This window comes from Ochlerotatus camptorhynchus, unplaced genomic scaffold, assembly GCF_037179485.1.
Source record: "Ochlerotatus camptorhynchus isolate MF236.1 unplaced genomic scaffold, CSIRO-AGI_Acam_v1.1 ptg000454l, whole genome shotgun sequence".
In the NCBI taxonomy this organism is placed as follows: Eukaryota; Metazoa; Arthropoda; class Insecta; order Diptera; family Culicidae; genus Ochlerotatus; species Ochlerotatus camptorhynchus.
The window spans coordinates 42,008-54,561 of record NW_027040940.1 but is presented as its reverse complement, the minus strand read 5'-3'; the positions used below and the strand labels follow the sequence as shown (position 1 = coordinate 54,561).

Sequence of the window (12,554 nt, the reverse complement as noted above, 5' to 3'; positions counted from 1 at the left end):
CTTGTTTTTGTCGCCAGTGTTGCGAAATATTTTGGCGAAGCGTTTAGATTTCTAAATGACCACTTTAATGTTGAAAAAAATCTCACGGGGGCAACAATCACGAAATTGATGAATATAGTGGGTGAGGATGACTGCAATAGACTACTCTTTCTAGTATTCCGCACTGCGTATTCCAGAATTCAAGACCAACAATTGAAATGGCCTTAAACCCATTTTGTAAACAAACCTTGTAAGGCCATTTTCTCACGAACCGAAGTCCGCAAAGGCAAACCAACATAATGAACAGGTAGGATAAATTCTCCTCTATCCGATTGTGGTTTAGGTTTGCAAATGTAGGTTTCGGTTCGCGAGAAAATTTTTGTTTGTTTACAAAATGGAGTTAAGGCCATTTCAATTGTCAAAATCACTTGAGTGGTGCATCTCTATGTGTTTGACAGGGATAGATAGTAGCTATATTTATAGGCGGATATAATCTCGGGAACCAATTGTGTTGTAAAATAGCGGAGCCAATCGAACATATCACGACCAACATCAGAAAACTTCGGAAACCCTTTTCACGTGACTCAAGGCTCGCCTACACAAACCATCACCATCATCGAGTTGGGAAAAGTTTCCCCTTATCGGTTATGCTGTTAATTTGCTTTCGGTTGGCGAGAAAAAAAACTATCAGTTTTTAGTACCTTTTCAATTGTTGGTCTACAAAATATTGAATTGGTTCCGATTTTTGATAGATCTATATTCCATCCGGCAGACTAAATAAAGCGACTATAGGATAGAGTCCCCTTGGAAATTCTAGATAAATATAAATAAAAATTAAATAATTCCTATATATGCATTGATCGATTCTCATAATCGACTCTCTCTTTAATTAATCCCCCCTATTCTGCGAGTCACGTGACTCTCTCTCACCGGTGAGGTGACAATAGTCACCTCGTGTGAGGTGATTCTCCATTTGATTTGCATGGAGAGTCACCTCACACGAGGTGACAATTGTCACCTCACCGGTGAGAGAGAGTCACGTGACTCGCAGAATAAGGGGGAATAACTCAGTTGAAAAAACATTTCCCTTTATTCTGCCAATCACGTGACTCTTTATCACCGGTGAGGTAACGTGACTCGCAGAATAGGGAGATTATCCATTGAGGTCTATTCTGCGCCGCGAATGAGGTAAGGTGAAAATAGTCACTTCATGCGAGGTGATTCTCTGTGCAAATCAAATGGAAAGTCACCTGAGGTGACTTTTGTTCTTGGCTGGCACCTCACTGGTGACAGCGAGTCACTTCACCTCATCCGTGGTGCTAAATAACAGCTAGTTGGCAACCCCATCTTGTTTGCCTTGCCTCGACAAGAGCCAACACAGCTGCGGGCCCCTGAACTGTTGGTCCCACTGACAGCTCATAATTTGTAAACAAATGGGAGATTCAAAACATAATTTAGAAAAAGGCGTGACTAGTATTTTAGATATCCTCAATATTTTCGCTGAAACATAAATGTAGAATTCATGAAGCATTTTTTGTCGGATTTTCTACCACGAAGTCAACCATAATTTCATTTGATAAAAATGACAAAATCCAGTTCACACTTGATATGTGACGTGGTTTGAATAACATGGCGGAATATCAGCCAGCCTCATTGTGTTCGTCATTTTGAACGCTAGATAAACATTTCCATTTCAAACTATTTGGGAAAAAATAGGGGCTGGTAAGTCAGCATTTTTATGTTGTGTGCTATTTTTCACCCACACACTTACAACCAACGCAATACAAACACATGCGGTGCAATACAGCCGCAAAGTTGTTCTAAAATGTTCTAGTTTGTTATAGGCCATACATTAATAGACCAGTAAAGAGGGTACTGTCAAATTTGTGAAATCCCATAGTGGAAACATTTGATGTCAGTCCCGTGGGCAAAAATAGCACGAAATCCATTTGCATAAACGTGGTTATCGAAAGAGAAAGTCGATGAAGAGTATCGATCAATGCAGATAGGGCGTTTGGCAAGTTACCCACTGGTGACGCCAAACTATACATACAGAGCGGTATCGTTGTTTGCGGATGGATAACTGGTCTTTGATAGCAAGAATACTGACCGCAAATGGTATCTTCATTACCAAATTACCAGGAATAAAGGAATCCAGAAAAATAATACTGGCTTAAGGTGATTCGTTGTGACATCCTCTTATTCTCGGAACCACTTCGAAACATTAAGTGCACAAATATAAGCTTCTAAACGCAGAAGAATTGATTTTTGTTTCAGGGCCTAATGTATTTTGTTATTGATTCAAACGTATTGTATCCTTATTTCAACGAAACATATTTTTGAATCAACAAAATGGTTTTTAGAATCAACAAACAGATTATTGACTCTACAACCGGTTTGTTGATTCAAAAATATTTTTCTTTGAATTAACCGAATAATATATTTGAATCAATATCAACAATATATTAGGCCCTGAGCCAAAAATATATCCATTTGAATTTAAAAATCATTTCTCTGTATACGACACGTGCAACATTCAAATTGTTACTTCACGTTTGCTGCACTGCAGCATACATGAAGTAGTAATTTCAGGTGAAATAAGGCATTGATTTCCAAGATTTGTGTAATTGAAAAATCGAAGTGGAAGTGCATGTATAGCCTACGTAGCGGCCATTTGTGGACTCTACAAGGAATCACCTTAAACTTCATCCGCAAACAGCGGTACCACTCAGTATCATCGTTATCCATCCATGATCCATGATATCCATGATCAATTCTAGACCAAAATTGAAATAGGCGGAACAACCAAACGTAAACAATGGCATTAAACACAAAAATCTCAAGAATCAAAACACTTCCACGCAAACTAACAACCCTAATAAACAAATACCATAAACGAACTGTATCCCGGATGGGTAAACTATCCCACAAATGGTTTGGATGATACCCCGAACACGTCGTTAAGCTCTCTTTTATGGTTATTTTTATTAGGGAATGCCATTCGATAAAGGAAGTTTGCTCTATCAGATGACGGTGTTAGATTGCTTGGATATGCTCTGAATCTCGAGGAATTTACGTTTAAAGCCATTATTTACGTTTTGGTTGTTCCACCTATTTCAATTGTTGGTCTATACAATTGATTTTCTCTATACAATTCTCAATTATTTTAATGCAGCCTTTAATTTAATCTTTACACTTTTGATTGTATGCATCAATTTTGCAAGTTGCATCAAGTTAATCGATTTGTTGATCCACAAGTGGACCTATTCAAAAAGGCTCCAGAATTAGGTGAACCAATTTCTTGGAATTTTGCCAATACAGCAGCAAACTTATCAAGAAACGTTTATCCAGCCATGTTACCAACAAAAGAGAAAATTGGTTACCAGAATCGATTTTTGCAGATAGGTCCTTTTGATTCTGAACGTTAGAAATACATTGCATTATAAGATTATTATTACCATTAGATAATGATCGATCCAGTAAATTGTTGATGTGTTTGAGATTGATTCAAAAAATCGATTAATCGAACCAAAAGGATCGGTCTTCCGAGTTTCGATTCAAAATCGCCTATTATTTACTTTACCGAATTTCGTTACGTCTGTTCCCGTACTTGTTTTTTTGTTTTTGCTGAAGGTTGCTGCAGCATTCTGTAAGTTGTTATAGGAAAATAATATGGATGGTACGGGAATATAATTTTGCTTTTTGCTGTACAGAATCTTACAGAAATGCAAGCACGGGAACAGACCTATTGCTTATCTCAGGTTGCTGAAATTCCCTTTCCCCCTTTGAGCATCACGTATTGAATGGATCGCTCCTTACCCACTCTAGAAAGTGTGCTAAAAAAGCAATTACACCGTGAAACCGCAAACAAAACCAGCAGCGCTGTCATAGCGAATATGGGCCACAAAGGGGAGGCATACACGGTAAGAAAAAACTACCCAACGGCCAGTTCACTTTTACCTACTTTTGACTAGTTTTTCTCCTTTTCTCCTTCTATTGTTGTCAAGAACCACAGAGCAAAACCACCCAACAGGGGTACAAAATGTTGGAACTCAACGTTGAGTATAATCATATTTACCTACTTTTGGGTAGAAAGCTAGTGGAAAATTCCATACGAATTGCACGCAAGTAAATGAAAACTACTTTGACCCGCTTCACCTACTTTTGGGTTCCTGCACTATAGTGCCGAGATGAGTGAAAAGAACTTACTTTTGGGTACTTTTTTCATACCGTGTAGGAGAAATAGTTGAAATTTTACTTTCGTTCCTCACAAAATAGGACATCATACAAAACTGAATGGGGAACTGGTCATTTTGAAGCCATGATTTACATACACTACCTACATCATAAAATGTAAGGGAAAGTGGGAAAAGATGGTCATATGGGGCAAGACAACCCTGGTCTATGGGCATCAACCCGCTTTACAAAAATATTCCTAGTATAGGGGATGATTAATAACAAAGCAAAATACTAACAATCCCTCAGAGAACACCTTAGGAAAACACGAAAATACCATCGAAAAACACCTCAGGAACACACGAAATGTCATCTTGCCCCACAATCCCCTAATGACATCAACATAATTAGTAGATTTGTTCTAATATGTAATCATTAGCATGCTTGGCATACACAGTTTTGGTCACGAACTGCTCATTGGCTAATAACTCTGCACACAGTTGACGAAACATAGCTATTTTTGAAGCAGTAGATAGAATAGAGTTTGACCTTGTTATAGATACGTAAAAAAAGTAGATTTTAATTCTAGTAATAAACTGTATTTGTTTTTGCGTTGTAAAAATGAAGGGAGAAATGCTCGCTGCACATCTCGGACTTTAAGTGTAAAAAATCATTGATGTTGATTCAATTGTTAGGATTTACCTACTCTTTGCATATCTATAGTAACATATGATCCTAATCTATCAATTACTTTAAAGAAAAAACAATTGGAAATAACCATTTACTGGGAATTTTCCTTTATTTTGAAAATGAGCTGTACTTTCATATTTTTTAAGCAGCCATGTTCACGTTTATGCCAAATGGGCTACTCCAAATATATTATATTAACAATATGATCCACTCTTTCGATTAGCTGGCGAACCGAATTTTTAGCGATGAAAGCACCTCTGTGGCCAAAAAGGCTACCAATGTATTTGTTTATCGTCACGAGGGGTAAACCAAATGAAAATTTTGTTTAATATTTCAAATGAATGTATTTCAGCATTTTATTTTATTTGATGACAACAGTGACATGTCAGATACATTTTAAAGCAATATACACAATGTAATTAATGAAAATTATTTGACTCTTACTTTTGTAATAAGTGCTATATTCGCACCCCTCGATTGTAATTGAATGATTGTTGCTAGCCTTTTTCAACGCTAGAAGGTGCGTGAAGCAATATTTTGCGGGTCGCCATTGCAACATTTGGAAAAGGAATGAATGGATCATATTGTTAATATGATATATTTGGTTACTCCCAACAAAAGTAGGTATTGGCCATGACGGCGACTCTGTAGCTCTTTACTCCTGTGGTAAATCCATAAGCAAACGTCAGACCTTGCGTGAAACATGGCGGATTTCGTACTAGCCTTTCACTCCACCGAAAAATCCCATAAGAAACTGTCAATCTTTTCTAGAAGAGACAAGTTTTCGACTGTACCGTCATTGTTTTCCCCAAAAATGCCAAATAAGCTGTAAATTTTCAAAATTTGCATCAAAATTTCTGAAATCTTGGCTGCTGGTTGACCAACTTGAATTCAAGCTTTATCGGTATGTTTTGGCTAAGTAACTATGTAAGTTAAGGAGAAGATTGATCGAAGCCACAAATGGCTGATTTTACTAGGCAAATCATCCAATTGTGGCCATTTGTGGATTCTATCAACCTTGTCCTTAAGAACCCATGGTCAGGCATGGAAAATCATTTACATTCATTTCGTGCATTCATTTGCCTCTAACTTTTTCCATCAACAGAATTCCGTTAAATGATATATGAAACTTTTGTAGATTTTGATATTAACTATAACTTTTGTCGAAAACTCAAATCTGTACCTCTTATGCATGACGAACTAGAGCGGGCAGAACTTGTTACTATTTTTCAGTGAATGTAATTTACATTCACTGAAAAACATAGGTAAGTTCTGCTCGCCCCGGTTCATCATGCATAAAATATACAGATTTAAGTTATTCAAAAAAGTTGTAGCTATATCAAAACCTACAAAAGCTTCATACATCATTTCATGGAATTCTGTTGATGAAAAAAGTAAGAGGCAAATGAATGTAAATGAATACACGAAATGAATGTGAATGATTTGCCATGCCTGCCCCCTGCCCATGGTTATCTGATACTTTTTTTTTTTAAAGAAATCGACTACGTGTTACCGCTTCCACTGTCAAAATTAAATAGAATTAATTTTATTAATGCCACTTATCGGAACAGAAGTACAATTTGGCAAGACACACAATGGAATGGAATGTTACTAAAATGCCTACGTTAGTGGTGCTGCATCTGGGTATCCGCTGTTCAGGGTGGCCACTGATCCGGGAAAATCGAAAGAACCGGGAATGGAAATCCTGGATAAAACCGGCCATTTGATTTAAAAAATGTACACCACCATTATTTTTTTAATTCAAAACCAGTTTTTTTCGTTAAAAGTCAAAATTACGTTCATGAATATGTGTTAATTGCATTCTACTTGCCTACCCTACACAGTGAACACATTTTCGTTTACAGAATTTCGGTTTTATAACGAAAAAACTGCTTTTGAATTTCCAAAAATAATCCGAGGTCTTTAAAAAATATATCTTAGTTCAATATCTTGAATTGAATTTCCATCTGTCTCGCAAAATCAAAAATCAAAAAGTCCAATATCTCGAATTGAATATTATATTATATATGCCAAACATTAACTCTGAGATCTCGAAAATTTAGCAATGTCCCAAAGTTTCGATAATTGGCCAAGTTCAAGATCGTAATATGTTTCCTAATTTTTTTTTGGTGAGAATCTTAAACAATCTCCAAGCCTACACGGCGAATGAGATCGACTCAAATTTGAGTTTAGTTCACTCATAATCGCCAAAAGTGCAGGAACTCAGCGATGAGTTAAATTTGTCTCATGGTTTCCTGTGGAAAACCTAAAAAATCTGCCGGAAAATGAGGAAATTGACGAAAATTTTATTCAATCTCGGAGTAGTACCAATAGACTGAGTGAATCCAATCTTTACTTTTCTCAAATTCGGGAATTTTTCACTGGAAAATCCTGGAAAAACCTGGGAAAACATGAGGCAAATTAACTCATCGCTGAGTTCCTGCACTTTTGGCGATTATGAGTGAACTAAACTCAAATTTGAGTCGTTCTCATTCGCCGTGTAAGATACGTGATTTTTTCGTTAGCTTAGCAAATTAAAAAACTCTCCGGTATGGGTTGCTAGATGTTGGCATTTTGGATATTTTTGTTCAAAAATTTTGATGAATATAGAAAGTTTCTCCTTGTTTGGGATATTGAAATGTTGGAGATCTCGCGCAACACGAGAAAAGGGCCTATCATTGTTGATCGATTCTCTCCATCAATTTTCTCTTTCGCGAATAACCCGACTGCGAATGAATTTCCCATTGAGTGTGTTGTTTCAGGCGCAAGCGTTTATGTTGCCGTGCTAAACCAAAGAGAAAGTCGATGAAGAGAATCGATCAACGAGGATAGGCCCTTTTCAAATGTTACGCGGAAGATCCCACACATCTCACTGTTACACTTTTCAGACGATCGGTCGCTCTAGGTATCTCATTTTATCACATTTTTCAGAAATTCCATGCCCCATAATCTTGAACAGTTTCCTTAAACCAGGATTTTGAAGATTGTTTTCAATCGAAGTCTCAGAACCTTGAACATTTTTCCTTATCCTGGATCTTTCTACGTAATTTAAAAAAATGTTCAATTGTTGAATCGACTAAATTATTTCTTTAGAATTCATCTTGCAGATCACTTTTGGAATTCTCTTCAGAAAACTCTTGAAAATCACTCCTCAGTTATGTTATCTTCGTATTTTTAATAATTTTCGCTAGAATTGACCACTTTGTCAAGCAGTTTTGGCGTGAATTTCTACCAGCGATTCCACAAAACTGGGCCAACTAACTTCTATTTTTTTATGAAACGCATAAATGATGGCTACTTTTCTCGTGATTCTAGAAGAAAAAAAATCTCAAAAAAATGTTTTATTTCAAAGTTCGAGTGGTAGTAAACGTCATTTTAACTGCTCGAATGAAGTGGATAATTTGTTTTAATCTCTCTGCATAATTTTCTTTGGATCATTCCTCATAAATCTCTTAGCATGCCCTTCAAAATTTAGAAAATATTCTCCCTGGAATTGTTCACCTCAGGAGGATTCCAGGGGAATTTTCTCCGGAAATAATTCTGAAAATACTCTTGAGAGTATCTTGAAATTTTCTACGAATTTCTTTGGAAATTTCTTCAGAATCTCCTGAAATACTACTCAGAATTGCTTTGGAAATAAGCTCAAACACTGGATTCCGTGAAATTCCCTCAAAATTCTTATGAATTGTTTTAAAGGGTGTCCACGATGAAATTGCCACACACAAAATTGATTCGCAAAATTCGAGTTTTCATCCGATTGCCATCAAATTTTCAGGGATTGAGAAATAACTATTAAACTTCATTTTACCATTTTACTCGTATTTTATTTACAGTCCATACGCAAATGCCCGCACCTTGCCGTAAGATTCTGCACAACCTGTGAATCAACCGTTTTTTGCATGTAAACCCATACTTTCTTCAGTTCCTCGACTGTCTTCACTACCTTAGGTCGTTTAAGAAGGTGCTGCTTCATAATCGCCCAGTACTTCTCGATGGGGCGGAGCTCCGGAGTGTTGGGAGGGTTGAACATTTTCGGCACGAAATTGACCTTATTGTCCGCATACCACTTCAGCACGTCCTTGGAGTAGTGGCATGAGGCCAAATCCGGCCAGAAGATTGTTGGGACGTTGTGGGCCTTCAGGAGAGGAAGCAGCCGCTTCTGGAGGCACTCTTTTATGTACACCTGTCCGTTCATCGTGTCCTGGGTCACGAAAGGTGCACTCCGCTTCCCGCACGTGCAGATGGCTTGCCAAACCAGGAATTTCTTCGCAAATTTGGACATCTTCTGAGTGCGGACATGCTCCGGAATGCTGAACTTATCCTTGGCCGTGAAAAACAGGTTGCCGGGGATCTGTTTGAAGTCGGCCTTCACATATGTTTCGTCGTCCATGATGCAGCATTCAACTTTCGTCAGCATGTTGAGGTACAACTTCCTGGCACGGGTTTTGGCGGACTTGTTCTGCTTCTCGTCGCGATTAGGGGCCTTTTGTACCTTGAACGTTCGAAGCCCAGCCTTAGTTTTGGCCTTCTGGACAAAACTTCGGCTTAGGTGCAGCTTCTTAGCCACATCCCTAACGGAGGCGTTCGGATTTCGGTTGAAGGCCCCAACTACGCGGTTGTGATTTTTGGTGTTGTACGGAATACTTTTTCCTTCACTTCTGGGCTTCCGATCGGTGGTCAACCGTTCCTCGAACCGCTTAATCACTCGCGACACCGTGGAATTCGCGATTCCCAACGTTTTAGCGATGGAACGATGCGAGAGATCCTTGTTCTCGTGATGAATGCGCAAGATTTTATCACGCACGAGCTGTTCTTTCGACTCCATTTCCGCGAGTTTTGATCACAGGATGTAAATAATGCACTATGAACTAAATCCACCCAAATTTTTATTAAATTCTACCCAACGGTTAAAAAGTTAGAGCAATTTCATAGTGTTGCAATTTCATCGTGGACACCCTTTAGGAATTCCCATCTTCAAAACAGCAAACAACACAGATTTGTTTGAGTTGTATTCCGATCAAGATTCCCATAGAATTATTATCGATATTCTTGGAGTGCTGCTTGGATATGATTGATCAAAATTTAAGAGATGTTTACTGGCAGTATCAATATTGATGCCATATTGATGTCGTCACTTTGAATTCTCCTCCGGATTTCCCTAGAAATCTCCCTGAAATTCTATCAGATTTGCGTGGAATCCAAGTCTCTGCAGAATTACCGTGGAATTCACCTTTAGTTCTGCTATCAATTCTCTTGAAATACTTCTGAAAATTATCCGATACTTCTAGTTAACTCTTCGAGCACCAAACCAAAATCACATATTTCACTATGTTTGGTAACTAAAAACAAATTCTGATATTTTAATCTTTTAGGAAAGGATATTAGTTCCCCTTAATCGGTCATGTCACATGGTGGTTGGAATGTTGTCGTGTCGGTTTTAGCAAGTTAAAAGTGACTGATTTCTCCTTACATACTTTTTCTCTGAAAGCTTGTGCAAATATCTAGAAGAATGATACATGGTTGAATTTTTAATTGCACTACTAAAAGAATACATGCCTGGGGCGACCCAGGCGTAGTGGTTAGCAACCATACCTCTCACGCCAAAGTCACGAATTCAAATCTCACCCCCGGACAAGTTACTAATGACCCAAGAGCGTTAAAGTGACTATAATTAAAAAAAAAAAGATGCCTCTGGAAAATATTGTTAAAATTTGATAATCTGGATTTTACTGTGCTATAAAAAATAGGTATTATTACTGAAAAGTCGAGGAAATAATCTATCCAACGGTATAAAAACATTGGAAAACGGATGAATAGAATCCTAGATCCATCATTTTGGAAAAAAGTATCGTGTTAATTTTTAGTTTGGTGCTCGAAGAGATAAAATCCTCTACATTTCAAGCTGAACATTGCATTAGGTCCTAAGTAACATTGACAGATTCTCCTCGTCGACTTTCTCTTTGTATCGCCACGGCCATGGAAAGACATTCCCAGGTATTTTCAGCACACAGATCGATAAAAAAAAGCTTTTATCTAGCATCTAATACGTCAACCAGATCAAGAAACGGTTATGTGTTCAAGTTATAAACGTAAGAGAAAGTCGATGAAGAGAATCGATCAATGTTACTTAGGACCTAATGCAATGTTCAGCTTAATATATTAAAATCAATCTGTTGAATTGGATAACAATTCGTTGCTGATCAGTGGTTATCATTGACGTCATTGCTCTAGCTATTGCTGATTATGTGGTTGAAGTTAATATACTGTGCTGACTGCTGATATTATGCATAGCATGTGGTCGGTATGTTTCTAGGTACAGCGTTCTTCTTACGTATGATGTTGGAGCAATTTTAGTAAAACACATTTAATTTCAGTGCCCTTTTTGAAGATCCAAATTAGTCAAAAAAATCTCGTTTATAGTCGAAACGTTGATTTTTTAAACGCCTCAAACATTAATAAAATTAGTTAAACCAGTTTGAGTTGTTTTCATCATCTAAGAAAATTGTCGATTTTTGAATTTGGCAATATTGGTTCCTTAGTTTGCGGCCAGTAGTTTTGTCATTTCTGGATATCTGTTAAAAAATACAGTATTTGAAGAAATTTTTAAAACTTCAAGTAGCCATCTTCTTCCATTCCAAAATGGTATTGGACACCTTCTACCTTACATTTTCGTAGATGGTGAAACAAATCAAACTTATGTAGCTTTTTTGTCATGAACGAATTTGACTAATAGGGGAAATGTATGTATTGTCGGCCTAAATGCGCCTAATTTGGGCCCATACAAAAATTCACCAATCGACTTAATTTTCAATAGTGACCATAAATATCAATTCAGTGCTAACATTTGAAAACGGCACAAAAGCCATTTGTAAACAAATGGTTTGTGGGCCCTTTACTCACTACTTGAAGTACACCCACGCGACACAACAGCAACATCGGGTAGGGGAAATTTTCCCCTTCCTGACGATGCTGTTGGTTTGCGTGGGCGTTCTTCGGGTAGCGAGTAAAGGGCCCACAAACCATTTGTTTACAAATGGCTTTTGCGCCGTTTTCAAATGTTAGCACTGAATTAGTACCGTCCCAATGCCGCGTTCATCTAGATAAAATTGATAGCAGGTTTTTAACGATGGGCCCAATCTTATTTAAACCGTTCCATCAATGTTTTGGCTATTCTTCTTCTTCTTTGGCTTTATTATGTCCCTACTGAGACCTTACACCGGCTCTCATCTAGGAGTTCTTTGAGCACTTCCTCAGTTGTTAATTGAGAGCTGTGAATCGAACCCAGGCGCCTCCAGCATGGTGTTGTTTTATAACTGCGTCTTTTCTGACTGAGCTAAGGTTTGTTTTGACTATAAATTTCAACGAATTTGGTTCATTTTACTTCACGAAACAGAAGTTTTAAAGCGAACACTCCAATAAGATGCGTTCCACTAAAATGCCAAATGGCTCTAAACCATACCGATAAATTTTGAATAATTCTAGAGCAACATGTGAAAAGGGCTTATGCGCCAAATGTAAACAATGACTATAAACGTTGATTTCTCGCGAATAAGGACTCCTTCACTGATCGATTCTCTTCATCGACTCTCTGTTTCGTTAATAATTTTGCTGTATTCATATTTCGGGCTAATTTTTTTTACATCGTCTGTTAAAAGAAAGTATTATTAAGCGTATTGGACGATAAGAACAACTGAACATGTTTTTAGAGT

At 37.6% G+C, this 12,554-nt stretch overlaps 1 protein-coding gene across 1 annotated transcript in view; it reads left to right on the top strand.

Moving 5' to 3' along the window:
- The window catches only part of LOC135712015 (muscle M-line assembly protein unc-89-like), a 44,329-nt gene that overhangs the window by 2,434 nt on the left and 29,341 nt on the right, over nucleotides 1-12,554 (top strand). The window lies entirely within an intron of this gene.